Source organism: Tamandua tetradactyla, chromosome 10 (assembly GCF_023851605.1).
Source record: "Tamandua tetradactyla isolate mTamTet1 chromosome 10, mTamTet1.pri, whole genome shotgun sequence".
In the NCBI taxonomy this organism is placed as follows: Eukaryota; Metazoa; Chordata; class Mammalia; order Pilosa; family Myrmecophagidae; genus Tamandua; species Tamandua tetradactyla.
The window spans coordinates 39,640,460-39,654,518 of NC_135336.1; the positions used below are offsets into that span (position 1 = coordinate 39,640,460).

Sequence of the window (14,059 nt, forward strand, 5' to 3'; positions counted from 1 at the left end):
ATGAGAATATGGATGAGAAAGCACAATGAACAGCACGTGCTATCTTTTATGTTCTTATTCTTTTACTGAACCTATATTTTATTTCATGTTTCTCATCACATTTTAAATTGTCAAACATACAAGAAAGACCTGAAGTCATTCATCAGGCCTATCATTTCTGATAGTATCACTTCATTTCTCTACCTTTAGAAAACTTGCTATTTCTTTTTTTATTAAAACTTGGAGATACTCTGTTACTCAAGGACTATATGCTTGCTAAAATTGTTTAAACTAGGTATAATTACCCCGTGAAATTAGTACAATGGGCAGAATCGTGTCATCCGATGTTATTATATACAATCTTTACTTAAGAAATTTTTCAGTCTTGGAAATTTAAATTTTCTATAAGCCAAAAGCCTTTAAAAAAAAAAGCCAGAAAATGTGGTACTTTAATACAAATTAGTTTTATAGCTCACATTGCACTACTTTTTTAACCAGAAATATATCCATTCCCCACAGATGGTCCAGGTGGGAAACACTGGTGATGATTTTGCCCAGAACCGAAATATTTGTGAGCTGAAAGATTTTCTAAGTGAAAACCTACACTACTTGGGGCAAAATATAGTTCAAAAACATCTCATTTGCTGGAAAAGTGATATAATTAAGTGAACCCTGGATAATCAAACTGCCCATGAATGCTGTCAACAGAATGACAGAATGTCAAGTAAACCTGAATTGATACGGTAAATACTTCACAAACTTATAATGGCTTATGATTTGGTATACAAGTAAATAAAGCAGCAGCAGGAAAGAGGACAGGGAAGGGCAATGGACAGTTTTATTATTACTAATTTGAAATTATATAACATTAGGAAAAAAAGAAAAAACTCTATGCTACAACAAACTATCATCAACTTCACAGACCCAAAAATGTTTTTTAGGTATAGTTTATCCAGGTAATGACCTTGATTTTGGCACTTGAGTTCAATGAGGTAAAAATAGTTTTGTGTAAATGCCAGCTCCTTCATGGGTTTCTGTGATTCTTTGGTTTTAATACATTTTTCATTTTACCCTTTTCTAGGTATAAACCTGAGACAATTCTAATAGTCAGTGGTCAGATACTTGAGGTGTCAAAACCTAACTGGGCACTCAGGCAATAAAATAGCAGCTATCCTAGCACCTCACTAACCCAGAAAAGCCCACTTGAATTGGCCTATACTGCCCTCTACAGTCTCGAATGGTTCCTTGTGAAAGATGAATGTGTATTTTTCTAATGTGGATAGACAACACAGAACAAATGGTGAAGAGACAGTCTTTGGCATTTGGCTTAATCTCTAAATGACACTGAAAATGGTGACTTGAAAACTAGATTTGAGATGTTGCTTTTTACCTTTTTATCCATTTTATTCATTAAGTAGCTAATGGGGAATTTCCTTTATTTCACATCAACTATTAATTATTGAGTATTTATTATTATGCTGGACAATATGCTAGGCTTTGGGACTCCCAAAATATGTACAACATGACCTGAACCTTTGGTCATTTCCAAAGAACATTCTAAACTTCAATAATCATTAAAGACACAGGTTGTTGAAACTGTATTACTCAAAAGAGCGACCTAAAGCTGCTATATTGGAAAGAATAGTGCAATGACTTGTATCCAAACATAATTTATCACATTATCTTGGAGTAAGAGAATGCTGGGTTTGAATCTGGAGTCCTCTATTTATTAGTTCTGTGGGCTTACTTAACCTTTTTGGATCTTAATTTTCTCATTTATAAATGGGGATGTTTGTAATTCTTACCTCATCAGTTTTTGTGAAAAATAAGTGATATAGTGCTTGGAAGGTTTTTAACTATACTGCCTACTTCATACTGAGTGTTAAATAAATGAAAGGTGTGAAATTATTTATTATCTTCTTTATATTATCCAAACCAAAAATGCATCTGAAAAATGTAAGTGTACATAAAAAGAAAATGAGAGAGGGGTTTTTAATTGGAACTGTCTCAGAAAACCAAAACTGTATTTCCTCTGAAATCTACATAAAATAATTAACTGAACTATAGTTATGTTTAATCAATATTTAGTTTTCTTTTAAAGTCGACATAAAATTTGCATAAACATTCTCCTCATTATTTGTACTTAGAAATTTTGAGTTTATATAAGGATATCATAGATGATTTGACTAAATTTTCTAGGAGGAAGAATATATCTTCATCTCTATTAAACGTACCTTATTTGATTCTTTTTATTGTTGAGATTTAATCTTTATACAGATTAAAGGATTATAATTACAAAACCTTGAAAAACAGCTACATTAATGTAGATTAGTTATTATTAATATTATCTTATTCCATAAGGATGTAAGACTGAATAAAGTCTTTTCATTGTGTTCACTTGGTTAATCTCTTTATCCTGAAATCGGGGTAATATTAAAAACTAGCATGTGACTTGCAAACTTACTTTAAAATTTTAAATATGCTATATAGTACAATTATAGACACAATGGCAGTAGAAGTAGAGGCACTGACTGCTTTTGAAGACAAAATTAACAAACAGGGTGGCTCATTTAACATTGTTTAAATGTTAAGTTTTATGTTGTTTGTTTTGCATCCTTTTAATATGACAACAGAGGTAAATCAATATATTTCCAGAAAATGATTAGCTTTCCTAGTCTTTCTTCAATAGATGTAATTTTTTTGCTTGAATGGCTGATAATTCAACTCACTTTAAAAATCACCCTATTTATACATTTGTGTATTACATACTGAAATGATTATACCATATTGATGTTAATTTTAACCTTTTTCTAAAAGAATCTGTAAACATATTAATGATCAGAAGGTTACAAAGGAAGGAGGTACTACACTGAGAGTTTATTTGTAATTATAAAACATTCAGATATAAAGACTAATTTACATGCAATTAATTTTAACATATGACAATCTCCAATCCACTTCAAGCATTTTATTCCTCTGGAAAATAATCCTAACTGAACAGCCCTTTAGCAGGCACCAAATGTCTCAAAACATGTATTATAAAGGAAAAAAAATGAGTTTTAATTTATTTACTCTCATTTAAAAGAAAAAATGATTGTCACAATCCTTTCACTAGGAAGTTCTATGAACTGAACAAAAGACAATCTGAATATTGCAGTCCCAAAAAGTTCAGGAGACAATTAGTTTCAGAAATGGTCAGCAGCACAGAGTGGTCCTGATTCAGGAATAACTGTGGTCTTAAGTATCTTAAAGTAGGTAGTGTACCTAATTTTACCCAGGAGTAAAAAATTTTCAGTATTTTCATCTAACATAATATAGTTTCTCTTAACCTTTATTTACCCTTTCATACTATGTTGCTAAATAATTCCTTCAAAAAAGAAGTATATTATCTATTCCGATAGAGTAAAACGCCCTGCACCATTAATGGCAAACAGGAGAAAACCTGCACTTACAGAATCTAGCAATGATGAGATTCCTTATCAAACTACTGTAGCTTAGCTAATGATTGCAACAAGTGGGTTAAAACCCACACATGGTCCACACAGTGAGATTTAAAAAAAAATAAGAACAAAAAAGGAGAAATTTATTTAAATAAAAGATAAATCAATAGTAAACCAAACACACTTTCTATTGAAAATTCTAACTTATTAAGTTTGAGAAGCCAGTAGAACTAATGACCACAGTCATTGGTGGTCAAAGAAAAAAGATTTGCTTTGGCAATGAATTTCAACAACTAGAGCAACAAGATGAGTTCTTGGAGGGAAAAAAAAAAAACCAAGAAACAGAGATAACAGATTTGAATAAAATAACAGCACAAAACACACACACACAACACATTTCCTAGCACATATAATAGGTGTAAAATAAGTAGCTAATATTATACAATTATGGAATGTCATCCTCATAATAATATTTCAAACTGGTATTTTAAATCTTAAATTTTGATAGAAAATTGAAGCTCAAATGGAAGCATCAAGTAACCAGCCAAAACATACTTAAGTGGCAATGAAACTAGATTTGACCACAGGTCTGTGACTGCTGAAATCTATATGCCTGTATCAGACATTCATTTTATTTGTCCTTCATATTCATATAGATGAACACAAAAAGAACCTTGTAACTTGGAAATGAAACTAGAAACCTTGGAAATGAAAAATGTACTTATTTGAATAAAAGATCAAATAGTAGGATACCATCTAAAGGATATCACTGAAGAATGAATCAGTGGTTAGAACTTGGTCAAGGCTTTCTCCAGAATGCAGAAGAAATGAATAAAGAAACAAAAGACATAAAAATAGAAAAGTTATAAGATACAGAGGACAGATCTATTTTTCATCTACCAATTTACAATTTCAAGAAGGAAGGATAGAGAGATTGGAGGAGGGGCAGTATCTGAAAATAGAGTATCTATGAATTTGCCATAATTGAAGAATATGATTCCAAAGGTGTAAGTCTTCAAACTAGAAAAAGAACCACTGAATCCCAATTAGGATAAGCTAAAAAAAAAAAAAAAAAAAGCAAAGACATATCAAAGGGGAATTTTGAGTAACAAGGATAAACAGAAAAAAGAGAAAAGAGACTACTCACAAAACAGACACCAGGACTTCCTCTTTTAGCAAATAATCTGGGGGAAAAGCTCTCCCTATATCAACATAAAAGGCTTGAGAGACAGAATATAGGAAAAACAAGAGCAGGCTCACGCATTTCTCTTATTTTGATAAAAGGAATAGATACTTATAACTCCTGGCTTGGTTAGAAAAGCATGTTTGAATATGTATGTTAAAGATGTAAAGGTAACCAATAAAATATCAGAGATGGAATATACGCTATTCAAACCAACACAGCAAATAAAGAAGTAAACAAAGAAAACATGATCATTCCAACAAAAGTCTAGAAAGTGCAATGAAGAGAGAGTAAACAATTTTTTTTTAAATCAGCAGATAAAAGTCACAATAAATATGAGCACACCTTTCAAAGACTTGCTCAGGCTAAATTTAAAAAGTAAAACATAAAATCAAGTTACATTCTCATCTACAAAAGACAAAACAAAATAGCACAGGAAGACTTAAAATGCAAGGAAGTAAAACAACACAACAGGCAAATGGAAAGAGAAATTTAAGTGCAGCAATAGTGGCAACAGACAAAAAAAAAGAAATCAAACAAAATAAATGAAAGGAACAAACAATTTTATATTGTTAAAAAGAATAATGTTCCAATAATGAGTAAAACAGTCATTGATTCTCATACATCTAACATAGCTTTGAAATATAAGAAAAAAAAAAAACCATGTTATAGAAACTGACAAATCACAATCACATTGGAAGATTTAAGAAAATGCCTCTCAGGAAATTTCTTTTAGGTAAGCTAAAAGAAAAATAAGTAATGTTATTAGGAATAGTTAAAACAGTGTTAACAGATTTAACATTAATCAAATATATAAATACATAGCACTCTGGACACCACAGAAAATGGAGTCACATTCTTTTCAAGCACATGAAATAGTCACAAAGATTGGTCATGAAAGAGACAATAAGGAAAATAGCAAATTCTTAAATATTACTCTCCTACAGACTACATTCATTGACTAAACAGTAACACAAAAAAATCAATAATAACAAAAACATTAACTGAAGACTAAATCAAAGTATAAATTTTTAAAACTTTCTGTATGACAATGAGCACACAACATAAAAAAAACCTGCAAGATGCCATCAAATGGTACTCTGAGGGAATAGGGTATCAAATCACATTTTTAAAATGACAATTGCAAAGTATGAAAAATAAATAAACTATTTCAAAACAAGCGCTAGAAAAACAACAAGAAAAATAGAATAAGAATGATAGAAAACATTAATGCTTGATAAAGAAGTTAATATATGAGAAACAAAACTAGAAACAGAAAAGAGTAAACATTAGAAGAGGAGACTAGAAACAATTTTATATCAATAAATTTAAAGCTTACATGAAATACACAGTTTTCTAAGAAAATATGAATTATCAAAACTGACTTAAGAACAAACAGAAAATCTAATAACACAATAACCAAAGGGAAAAACTGAAGCAGTTATAAAAGATCTATATCCTCAAAAATGGCACTTGAATAAGGCAGGTATACAGATTCTGAGAATAATTTCACTTTAGGCAAACTGTTCCACAGCATGGAAAGGTACACAAAACTACCAACACTGAGACTAACTTTAACCCCATGCAAAAACAAGGTAAGAACAGTAAAAGAAAAGAGAAAGTATTATTCAATCACACTTCAGCATAGATGTGACATTTTTAAATAAAATATAAAACAGGAGACAACAGTGCATGAGAAGAATACATCACGTAGAGTTTATCCCAGAAATGCAAGGATGAGCAACATGAGAAAATACATTGATACAATTCACTAAAATTACAGAGTAAAGGAAGAAAATGCCATGATGAGGTTAACAAACTATTTTACCACTCATTCATGAAAAAAATCTCTTAGCTAAGAATAAAAGAGAACTTCCTTAACATGATAAGGAGGATCTAGGAAAAACACATATAAGATTTCATTCTTACGGCAAAATAAGTATTAGATGCATAAAGATATATACAAATACCTACAAATAGGGATGAATGCTATCATTAGGATTAATCAACATTATACCAGAGGTACCAACCCACACATTAAGGAAAAAAAAAAAAAGGAAAATAAAGAATGGATAGGGAGACACAAGTATCATTATTTGTAGAGGATCTGATTTTCTATACGAAAAAAACAAGAGAATCAACTAACAAACTAGTAAAACTAGTTAGAGTTCACAAGATGGCCAAATATATAATCAATATTTTTAAAAGATTCAAATAGCTTTCTTACACACCAGCAATAATCAATCAGAAAATATTATAAAAAATTTCATTCATCATGGCAAAAAAATCTATAAAGCATTTTGGAATAAATCCAAGAAGAAATGTGTAAGACCTGTAGGAAAAAACAAAATAAAACAAAACTATAACGCTTTCTGAAAACACAAGAGAAAAGGTGAATAAATGGAATGAATGTTTCTGGATGAAAAGTCTTGTCTTTTGAAATAGATGACAACTGTACTCAAATTAACCTATAAAATTATATGACAATCAGGGCGGTGCACCAGTGGCTCCGTGGCAGAATTCTTGCCTGCTGTGCCAGACCCAGGTTCGATTCCTAGAGCCTGACCATGCCAAAAAGAAGGGGAAAAAAAAAAATATATATATATATATATATATATTTGTCATATATATATATACATATATGACAATCAGATCAAAATCCGAATGAGATATTTAGAATCAAGAGGTGACACTAAATTCATTTGGAAGAATATTCAAGAACAGCCAAGGAAATTTTGAAAAACAAGAAATTAGAAGAGAATGTGCCCTATCAGATATCAAGAGTTATTATAAAGCAATATAATCCAATCTATTATTTTCATAAGGATAGAAAATACATATGGATAGAATACAATATAAAGTTCAAAACAGACCTAAGAACATTAGTATATGGTAAAGGCGCTGGAAATTATTTAGGGAAAGCACATATTAGTTTACAAATGGAGCTGAAATAACTGGCTGCTCCTTTCAGGAGAATAGTAAGGGTAAAACAATTTGTTCTTACCTTACAACATTAACAATAAATTTGCAGAGATTTTTTGAAAAGGTTAGACATGAAAAACAAATTCATGAATGTATAAAAGAAAATATAGGAAAGAATATCAAGGATATCAATGACACTGGGGTAGGAAAGATTATCTTAAAACACAGAAAAGGAAGACAAAAAAGAAAAGCCTAATAAAAGTGGTTTATCTTTTTTTGCCTTTCTTTTCTACATAAAACTCATGACAATGAGAAATGATACTATAAGCAAAGTTAAAGGAAAAATAGCCCACTATGAGAATTTTGAACCTTATTTATTTATTCCAAAGACAAAAGATTAATACAGACTATACATGTAAGACTCACTCAAAGACAATTCCAAAAAAATAAAAGGAAAGAAAGCCCAACAGTGAAATGGGCAAAAGATATAAGTGAGTAATAACAGAGAAAACCCCAACTGGCCAATAAACATAGGGAAAGTATGCTTAATCTCATTAATAATCACAGAAAAAATTCTAATTAAAATAAGATAACATTCTTCACCCAGGCTGGTAAAAACTTAAGTCTGATAACTCCAAGTTTTGAATAACATAGGAAAATGGCAACTACTCTCTGCTTTTTCTATGAAAAGCATAATATGTAAGTAAATACAGTGGAAAGGATTCTAAAGAACACACTCCTAAGTGGTAAACTGCCTTGGTGAGGTGGTAAGGGGAATGAAAGGAAATGTATTCCTATATTTTATTCATTCTGAATTTACTCACAAACTTTACTGAGTGTTTAATATGTGCCAGGTCCTATTACAAACACTGACTATATGGTGCAAACAAAACAAAGATCCCTGTTTTCATGAAGCCGTCTTTCTAGAGAAAAAGAGAGGCTATAATATTACATGTGAATCAGCAAATAATTAACATATTTTTAATTTTTTATTAAAATTTCAGTAAATACTAGGAAAACTAAAACAGGACTTTTTTCTGGGATATATTTTTTTCACAAGGAAGATTATATTCTCTCATTATTTGTTAAATAGAAACATTATGTTTTAAAATTTTATAAAATTTTATTTTCTCAATAATATTTTACATTTGGGGAATTTACACATATAACATTTAACCTTTTGAAATGCATGGATAAAAATTCCAAAGATGGCAAACCCAGCAATGACTGACCAGAAAACAAAGATTTAATTAAAAAAAATATAGACTTTGTGGCTGGATATTTGCGCATCTTTGTGGCACCCAGTGGACAACAGCACATATATCTAAGATTCTACGAGATACAAACAAAAGTCACGCTGGGCCTCACAGAGGTGGTAAACAAGTTAGATGGGTCTTGAGAAGAAGGCAGAGTAGGGAAAGGCCCCTGAGGCCACAAACATTCAGTCCCTAACTGGGCCAAAGAGACCGGCCAGTCTCTTCCCACCCCCACCCCGCCATCAGGCAACTCCCCATACATAAATACTTTCACCCTGAGCCCCAGTCATACAACAGGGAGGAAAAATTAAACAGCCCAAAGGCATGGGGCTCACAAGACTTCTAGATAAACAGCAAAATAAGTGATAGTCTGTCAGGGCAAAAACAGATGTCAGTTTGTCCACTTCCTAAATACATGCACAGAACCTTATATATAAATTTCCCCCATATTTTGTAGAGAAAAAAGACTTCTGCCTGCTAGCGTCTGTGGTTCATTTAGTAAAGGAAAGATAACTTCAAATATTGGTACTTTCAATGATAAAGTCTCTTCGATTAAAATATTTTATAGAAGGCTGAATCACGTTAGTTCATTTCTTTCCAGGTTATATAGTCATTTTTAAAGGTAATATAAATGTAAACTGTATACTTCCCAATTTGGAACTTTTCTTTTATTTTCATTCTAAAACCTGAAATGTAAAAACAGATTTTTAAGTTTGGTTAAACAAGGAGCAGTCTCCAAAATCAAAACGCCTCCTTTACTTTTTAATTTTGTGACTATTTTTTTTTTAAATATGGCCACAAAAATATTTTATATATTACTTAATTTCCTAAAAATTCTACCCCATTAGTTAACCTTTCAAGAATAAATGAGTTATATATTTGATATTTAGAGTTTATTTTTAATTTGTTACTTACATAAGACAACCACCAACATATTGAAAAATAGCCCAATAAATAAACCTTGTATTTGTCTAAAGTGAAGTTGCAGAATCCAAAGAACTATTATTTTAAGACACTCATCTCCACATTTGCCCACTATAAAATACACGCTCAAGGGATGAACACTTGAAGGAAAGCAAACCTTCCCTTAAAACAAGTGTGTTTATTTGAACACACAATTTCAGAACCAAATCAACAAGTGTTTTATGGGTTCACGCTCATAAGGGAACACATGTGTGTTTATTTGAACGTAATCTCATTGAAATAAACACAGCTGCGTTTATTCCAATGTGTGAGAATCCAGATCTACACATCTGTGCAAGAACGAATCATGAAGCCATAGCTTAGTGCATGGAAATGTGAACAGGACATAGCACACAGAATAATCACTTTCTTCTAACGCATCACTGAAAAATTGAATCAATGGCTAAAAGATATTTCAGGGAAAAGTGTAATTCAATATATTCCACAACTTACTCAAGAACATCAATATATAATATTGAGTCGTTAAAGGTTTCTTTTGTATTTTAACTTGAAAAACATTAGTAAAGAAAAATGCAAATAATGATAAATAACAAAAAAGCATAAACAGAACACTGAAATTTAATAGACACTTAACTCAGACCTTTTTTAAAAAGTAAAAAAAAATAGGAATATAAATAAAATAAAAATTAACAACTCCCATTTTTCTGTCCTGGGTCTCATTTCCTTACATCCCTTCTTCCTTAGAAACTATACTGCTATTAATTTGAGGTAAAAATTTATAGCATTGTTTGGAATATTTGTTAAAACGAATATAGATTGTATAAAATAAGAAGTATTCTGTGATTTGCTTTTTCCATCAACCCGGTTTATGAGATTGAGCCATCCCAATACACTTTTCATTCATTCTAATTACTCCATATTTATTCCTTCATGTGAACACACCATAATAGATCTGTTCCTTAATGGTGGTGATTGATGCTGTTTCCAGTTTTCCCTGTTACAAAACATTTCTGCAATGAATATCCTGTACATATATTCTTTTTTTTTTTTTTTTTTTTTTTTTTTTTAAGAGAGAGGGAGGAAAGGAAGGAAAGACAGAGAAGGAAGGAAGGATGGAAGGAAGGAAGGGAGGAAGAAAGGGAAACATTTTTAAACATTTTCTTGTTTTATTATATTTTGTTTGTTTGTTTGTTTTTTACATGGGCTGGGGCCGGGAATCGAACCGGGGTCCTCCGGCACGGCAGGCAAGCACTCTTGCCCGCTGAGCCACCGCGGCCCGCCCAATCCTGTACATATATTTTTAAGTAGATGTTTGAAAATTTCTAGGGCATATAACCAGATGTGGAATTGCTATTTTTTCAACTTTTGTTAAATTCAACTTCTGTTTTTCAACTTTTGAAAAACTGCCCCCCTAAGGGGCTCTATCAATTTGTACTGTGACTTGGAATAGGTTCTACAAAACCAGGACAATCTATCTCAAGCACAGTGTTTGAGGAACCAGTTTCTTAAATGGCTAAATTTTATTTACTCCACACCTTACAATACTTACGATACAAACTATTCTGACTTTCCGTTGCCATTTTTGGGGGTGTTTCACTTGGGTTAGTTAGCACAGTGGTTTTCACTGATTTTGCCCCAGGGAACATATGTGACTGGAGACATTTTTGATTGCCATGGCTGGAGTGGTAGGACTATCATATAGTGGGCAGACACCACGGATGCTCCTAAACTTCATACCATGCACAGAGTAGCTCTCCACAACAACGAATTATCTGGTCTAAAATGGCAATAATATGTTAGCAGTATGATCCAGTCTCTCCCAGTTTTGAATTTTGTCTTCCCTCTCGAATAAGGTTACTATTTTTTTGTTTCTCCTTCGGCATTCAGGATACCCGATCTTCCAACTACACTCAAAACCCAGAACTCACTTTTCCTCAAGATTCTGAGGAATTTTGTTTTGGCACAACCTAGATACATTTTTACTCCTTGGCCAAATAAAACGATAGGAACTTTTGGTCCACAAAATTATTCTTTTAAATATTAAGCAGTGACCTCAAATGAAAGTATTTTCTGACATCACTTAAACACTGGGGCTCAGAACAAGAAATACAAGCTACAGCACATGATGCCATTCTATAGTCTTAGAGTATGTACAACCGTTTCTTAAGTAACTGATGACCAAAGCTACACAGAAATAACGAAACACAACGAAATCTTAAGTCTCATAGTTTATCAGAAAGAAATCCTACTCACCCTTCCTAGTTGACTTTACTTGTATCTCAGTTGACATTTTTACCATTTCTTTCCTTTACAAATCTAAGCCACAGCATAGTAAGAGGTAGAAAGGTTTTTATACCAAACCACTTAATTATCTATTCTGGAAAAAAAGAAGATAGGAGATAAAAGGTCAAGATACTATTCAGGAAAAGCTGAAAAAATACGTTTGCTTTCATTTGTCTAAGAGGATTTCTGTTTTCAATTTTCTCCATTACTTTCTGTACCCTGATCCAGAAAGTAGAAAGGTATTTAACTTTCCCTCAATTTAATATGCAAAATGTAACTTCATTATTCATTTGGAAGCCATGTGAGTTAATGTATACAAAACTGAAAAAGAAGTTAAAAGACCAAGAATTTTAATACTAACTGACCCTCTCATTATTTCAGTCTTTGGCGATTGTGTCAGTGGCTTTCAATTATTGATTCTATATTGAAGTCTTTTAAATCTGCATATTTGTCCCTGAATTTAGGTTCAGCACTTCCAGTGACTTGCTTTGTATCACCACGTGAGATGCCCTTGCCAAATTTCAAGTTCCTGCGCCCTAACTTCAATTTCCCTGCACACTCTCAAATACCCTCCACCTCAGATGTTCTGTCCACATGTTAAAGGAACAGAATCTTCTTAGCCAGTCAGCTTCTTCAACGGCTTCCTCTCCTGTTTTTGAGATTGATCCAAGCAAATGCACTGTTCATTCAATGTAACTGCTGCATATTTATTTCATAATGTGAATACTCGATAATTTATTTGATTCCCTTCTGGTGGCCATAGATTCTATTTCCAGTTTTCCCTATTACAAAACAATTCTGCAATGACTATCACTGTACATGTCTTTGTACTGCTTGTACACGCCCTTGTATGTATCCTTAATACTTAATGTGTAATATATTTTCTTTCTTCTTTTCCAGATTAAGTGCCACAGCTAAGAGCATGTCCTAATTTATCACATACTTTGATTGCTTCCAGACTTGTCTTTCTCCTGGTTATCCCCAATCTCTCTTCCTAAAATTCATTCTACACATCTGTTGCCATATTAATCTTTCTAGAGTATAGTTCTGACTATTTTAATTTCCAGATTAAAAATCTTTGCTTTCCTGGTATCTGAGGATATTCATGACTTGGCATCAAACCAAGAAGACTTTTTTCCCATAACTTTCTTTAATAAGCCAATGCTCAGCTAATTAAAATAATTAGCTTTCTACACATAAACCCACACTTGCATGCTACTATGCCTTTTCTCAGCCTATTCCTTCTATCTGGAAAGACTTACATATATAATTTTATATGACCAGACTTTTTACTATTTTGAAGCAAAATTTAATGATACCCCTTCCAAGAAGGAACTCCCTCTTCGGAATAGTCTAGTTTATTTATGCTCAATTTTACTATTATTGTTCTAACCATGGGAAAGAGTATAGCTAATGGTTATTAGGAGGATGGACTCTGGAGCCAGACTGTTCAAATTCAAATTCCCTTACTAACTGTGAGACTTCCAGCAAGTTACATAACTTTGCTGTTCTCCATACTGAACACTGTGATGCTCTGTCTAGATCCCCTTTACCTGCTGGTAGGCCCACTGAAAGCTACTGTGAGTGGTGGCTACTAAAGGCTCACAGCTGAAAGGAGCCACCTTGCCCAGAGATTCTGGGGGAATTACAACCCTCACTCACTACCTGTCCCCAGGGCAGGTAGTCCTAGGCCTCACTGATACAGAATATCAAGGTGGCTGAACTTCTTAATGGCTACTCTATGGTGCCATTTATGCTCCAAAGGTCCCTAAAGAATCCTTTCGAGGCTAGATTTTAGCAAAATCCACATTTGCCTAGTTTCTTTCCTACCCTAGCATTCTCAAAAACTAGCATGCCTAAGAATCACCTGGAAGATTTGGAAAACACAGACTGTTCTAAATTTCTGATTCAAAGCTCTAGAATGAGACCTGAGATTATGCCTCTCTAACAGGTACTGGCCGGGGACCACTGCCCTCCCTATTCTGCTTTCCTTTCTTTCTCACAGGCTCCTCCTGAGAGCACTCTCTCAATAAATCACTTACAAAAGAATCCACATCTCACAGCTCTGTTTT

The 14,059-nt window shown here is 32.6% G+C and overlaps 1 protein-coding gene across 10 annotated transcripts in view; it reads right to left on the bottom strand.

The window, feature by feature from the left end:
• The window catches only part of BBX (BBX high mobility group box domain containing), a 285,719-nt gene that overhangs the window by 228,266 nt on the left and 43,394 nt on the right, over positions 1-14,059 (bottom strand). For 3 of the 10 annotated variants that reach the window (XM_077118482.1, XM_077118488.1, XM_077118487.1), the window contains one exon: positions 11,958-12,081. The exons of the other annotated variants lie outside the window; for them this stretch is intronic. The gene's annotated coding sequence lies outside the window, so the exon portion shown is untranslated. The remainder of the gene's footprint in view (positions 1-11,957; positions 12,082-14,059) is intronic. 10 annotated transcript variants of the gene reach the window in all.